This window comes from Trachypithecus francoisi, unplaced genomic scaffold (assembly GCF_009764315.1).
Source record: "Trachypithecus francoisi isolate TF-2019V2 unplaced genomic scaffold, Tfra_2.0 Lachesis_group14, whole genome shotgun sequence".
Classification (NCBI taxonomy): domain Eukaryota; kingdom Metazoa; phylum Chordata; class Mammalia; order Primates; family Cercopithecidae; genus Trachypithecus; species Trachypithecus francoisi.
This window is the reverse complement of record NW_022681459.1, coordinates 26,304,870-26,310,193: the sequence shown is the minus strand read 5'-3', so window position 1 is coordinate 26,310,193 and position 5,324 is coordinate 26,304,870.

Below are 5,324 nucleotides of genomic sequence, written 5' to 3'. Positions count from 1 at the left end.
AGGAGAGACCTGTGGAAATGACCACATGGCTGAGCTGGCCTGGTGTGTCTTGGGTTCAGGGTTCACTCGTGGGGGCTTCTGACATCTGCACTGTTATTCCACCTGGGGGTGCCTTTGGCAGCTAAAAAACACTACCTGAAAGGTCTTCTCGTGTTCAGGTCTTATGGTTTTCAGAGGGCAATTTAATCCATGAAGCAATAGTGACTCATGAGAATGCATTCAATGTCATTGAACGCATTCAATGTCCAAGCCCAACGTCTGGTCTCACCGTGTCCTGGGTTAAGTGCAAACCTTGGGATGCAGGTGGTTAAGTGGGTCTGTGATGGACCTCGTCTGTGGTGGAGGAATGTTTGCCTTATTCTGGGAACTTCTTGAATCTGCAATGACCCTTAATGATCCCCTACAGAAGAAATCATTGTTCCCCTGAGAGCTGTGTTGACTTTGTGAATGACTTTCATTTTTGATGAATTGTAGCTGAATATACAGAGTATTTGCCATGACATTTTCCTAGGAGTGGGATAAACTTGTCCCAAGTCATCTCTGGTAGACTCATCTGTTCCTTCTTGTGCCTGTCATAGTGCGTCCAAGGTGGTTTATGTAAGTCTCTTACTGACTCGTAATGTCCCTCTCAGAAATTAGCCAGGTCAATACGACTGTTCTCGGGAGAACACTCTTTTATTTACCCTGGGCCCTTATCTAGAAATCTAAAGTAGCACGGAGTGGTCTCCTGTGTCCAGTTCAGCCCCCCGGTGCAGTGCCTGGCCCGGGTACTGCTGGCAGAATGCACTTCAGTTTCCGTAACCAGGCGTTCCTCTTTCAAGGAACACGCTGAAATTCAGGGCACACTCTGGATCATTTTGAGAGAGGGAAAAAAACCTACCTGAATGAGGAGACCTGGTTTGAGTCCTGCTGCTGCTATAGAAGACCTCAGAGAAGTTAGTTTTTTGCCTTCCCTGTGCCTCAGTTTCCTCACTATAAAGGAGTGACCAGTGCCTGTACCATGAGGTCATTGTGAGAATTGGACAAAAGGATATATAAGAAATAATATCAACTGGTAGAAATGTTGTAAGTTTATTATTATTCTCATGGTTTTATCTCCTCTGATGTCACAACTTTTTTTTCTGGAAAACTTTTTCTTGGCTGGGTGTGGTGGCTCACGCCTGTAATTCTAGCACTTTAGGAGGCTAAGTTGGGTGGATCATTTGAGGTCAGGGGTTCGAGACCAGCCTGGCCAACATGGTGAAACCGCACCTCTACTAAAAATACAAAAATTAGCCGAGCATGGTGGTGGGCAGCTATAATTCCAGCTACTTGGGAAGCTGAAGCAGGAGAATCACTTGAACCCGGGAGGCGGAGGTTGCAGTAAGCTGAGATGGCGCCATTGCACTCCAGCCTGGGCGACAGAGCGAGACTCTGTCTCAAAACAAAAAAAAAAACAAAAACATTTTTCTTATGTTGAGCAGAAATCAGCTTCCTTATGTCTTATATCCATTAGACCTAGTTGTTAGCTTTGGAGCAGAAAAAGTAACTCCTAACTCTTATTCCAAGTGACATTCTTCCGGATCCATGAGAGCCTTCCCGTCCATCCACATCACCTGTGTCCATACTAACGCCTGAGCCCCTCCGCTATCCCAGTGCCATTTCAATGCCTGGCATTATCTGGGCTGCTTAAAAGGTTGTGCCCAGAAGAGAGGAGAATTCTCCAAGCAGATGTAGTATGTGCAGCTGTGTTCTTAGAGGCCTTTGCTGTGTATTTTCCCTGCCTGTTAAACTGTAGGATTCTGAATGGCAGAGCTCCTTTCTGTCATCTGTCTTTTCTCTTGCATTCCAATGCCAGGTAAAATTATTTTTAATATTGGATAAATAAAACGTGACATGGGCAATAATAATGATTCGCTTCAAGAGAGTGGTAAGTTGAAGCTAGTTTCTGAGAAAGGATTGTTGCATATTTGGAAATTTTGAGATCTGGTTGTTAAATGACTGAGAACTTCAAATTAGCCATGGTGGGAATATTTACACTTTGGAAATTGGCAAATGCTACAAATGAGGATTTTGTTTTTCCTCCCAGAGAGCTGGTTTGCCAGCACATCACTGCTTTAAGATGAGAAAACCTCCTATCAGTCATTCCTAGAGAAAAATGACATTGACTCTCCCCTGCCCCTTGTTCAGAGGATAAAATTTAACTATGCTTTTTTTTTTTTTTTTGCTTCCTGGAATATTGTTTTCTCAAGAAAGAATAAAAAGTAACCCTGGGCTAAAGATGGGCAACTGGAAAGAATGATAATGTTTCCAGGCACATGGAACCCATCCTCCTCCTCCTCCTTTTCTCAGGAAAGCTTTGGTTCAGCCAGAAAATCTGGCTGAGAAAAATGTAAGACTTTGCAGACACTCCTCAGAATTTTAAACCATAAGTTTTACTCTCATCATTTTAGACACTTATTTGCTTTAAAGAAACTGTGGAGCAAGAATGTGAAATTCAGTTAACATTTAGGTCTGTTTTTTTTTTTAAAATTTTATTTTTAAAATAACTTGCCATTTGGGAAGGCGATAAAGAGTGTTAATCTCAATTGCTTGGCTGAATGTCTTAGCAAAGTTTTAACTCTGCCAGTTCCAAGATTAGGTGCAGTGTTTCTCAAGGCATAATTTATTTTTGAAATGTTCCTTAGGTTCTGAAATTTCAGCATGCCAATGCTAAACTATTCCTTGAGGGAGAACCACTCTCCCTGAAGAGTCTCCAAGGCCTAATGTTGCTGAGCTTGACTGATAGGCAAAACATCGACAGCCTTAATTTTTTCTTTTCAAAACATGTTTAACTTCAGTAAACCTTAAGCCAAGCCTCTTGCAGATGGCAGACAGCTTAATTGCTGTGGTAACCTTGTCTGACGTTTTTTGGAAAACTTTGGGTGTTATAATAATCCATCGAACCCAGAGAAAATAGATTTCAACCCACACAAAGACATGCATATGGCTCAGAATCTCAACTTGGCTGCTGAGGTTTTGTCCAAGCGTGTTTGTTTTTTTCCCTTCCCTTTCCAGCCTTTCTGGTACAGCTTGCAAGTCCAGCATGTATTGTTTGGACAGCAAATCAAGAGAGGCCCAAGATGAAATGAATCAGCATAACTGTTTCTTCCCCTAACCCATCTGCCTTCCCGGAAAGTCTGATATGTGGATGGTAAGAACAGTTGACTGTATTAATGTATTATCTTTATTTTTTGGCCTGTTTTTGGCCCATTTTGAAAAGCTTTATTGATATATAATTGATACACAAAGATTATATATAATGTGTACATTTGGATGAGTTTGGACAAATGCGTGTACCCAAGGTATCATCACCACAATCAAGGTACCAAGCATATCTATCACCTCTGGAAATTTCTTTGTGGTGTTTTGTGTGTGTGTGTGTGTGTTAACACTTAACCTGAGGTCTGTCCTTTTAATATATGGTAAAGTGTGCAATACAGTATTGTTAACTCTAGGTTCTATGTTGTATAGCAGGTCTCCAGAACATATTCATCTTGTATAACTGAAACTTTTACCTGTTGATGTTGCGTATTTTTGCAGTTGGGTTTTACATCCTTTTCTTATTTGTTTGCAAGATAGCTTTACATTTTCTGAATATGTCCTTTCTTAGATATATGAATTTCACAATCTTCCAGTTTGTGGCTTGCCTTTTGTTTCTCTTAACAGCCTTTTTTATGTATATATCATCTCTCTCTATTTAAGTCTTCTTTGGTTTTTCTCAGCAATGTTTATGAGTTTATTTACGAGGTTTTACACATCTTTTATTAGATTTATTCCTAGACGTTTGATAGTTTACTTATTTTTAAATTTCACAGATGGTTTGTGCCTCTAGGTTAATGTACACTGTCAATCCTTGGCGTGGCACCAGTTGTGTACTGCAATAATGCATTAGTTATGCATTACAATAGGGCACTGGCTGTGTATTGCCATAGTGCACTGGCTGTGTATCACAATTGCAATCTACATCTTCCCTGATCATGACCCATGTGCCAGGCACCCACAGACACGTTTTCTTGGGCAATGCATTTTTTTTTCCATATCCCTGTGTAATATATAGGATATTTTCTGAATGAATGATTTCTGGTCCAACACAGAATTTGTAATTTTGGGGATATGAGAAAAAATTCAGCACGAAAGCTGCAATTAGTTCTTGCAACTAAGATCACTGCCATCTTAAGGGCAAAGTTAAAAGTAAAACTCAGTGGAGAGTATCCTTGTTTATGTCAATGACCATGGACTATGAAGTTTGATGACTTTTTCTCAACTGTGTTTATAAACACTGGCAAACACACTGTAGCATGGAGAGTAGCCAACTGAAACATGTTTGTACTTCAAATGGATTTATTTTCACCAGTTCCCCACACATGTGACATGTGACACAGTACCTCCTGAAGAGTTCTGTTTAGACCAGAGCTTCTCAACTTTGAACAGACAGCAGCCACTGGAGAGCTCACGAGAATCCGTAGTCCGGGCCCCTTATCCACAGGTGGACTGATCAGTATTCATGGGACCAGTTAATCTACTTTTTGAACATGTATCCCCAATGATTGTGAGGGAGGTAGTATGGGGACCGCACACTGTGAACTCCTGGCATTATTATGGAAGCTCAGTTTTGTCACATACTAGGTGTGTGACCTTGAGCAAGTCACTCTATTTCCCTAAGCCCTAGTTTCTAAATTTTAAAAAGGTGACAGTAGTGTATGAGTTGGGTTGCTTTCAGCTGCAACTAACAAAAAACCTGATTTCATCTGGCTTCAACAATAACGGGATTTTACTGGTCTTGGCAATTTAGGAGCCTGATTTTAGAAGAACAGTAGATGTATTAATCGGCATTGTGAACACTGGAAGCATGGAGGCATAACGCCATGAAATACACCTCTTGCTCACCAACAATTCAGTGCAGCTAGCTGGGGTCCTCCTCCATTCCTGATGCAGAGATCCAGGTTCCTGCCCTCTTGTTTTCCCCATCTCGGCACCTGGCTACTAAGAGCATCGTGGGAAGGGGGGAGAGGAAAGCACAAGGGCTTTTACCTGCCTTGGCCAAGAAGTGACACATACCACTGTCATTTACAACTTAGTGGCCAGACCTAGTCATATGGCTCCAATCTAACTGCAAGGACATCTGGTCTCCAGAACTGAGACAATAACCCACCCAATCTGGGGCACTTTGGTATGGCAGCCCTAGTGGCTTAAGGCACGTGGCAAGCACATGGGATATTTGATGAGTACTAACTGCTTCTGCCAAGCTGAGCTTGAGGTATAATGGCACCAGGCTCTGGTTCTGTCTCTCTGTGGTTCTTTTG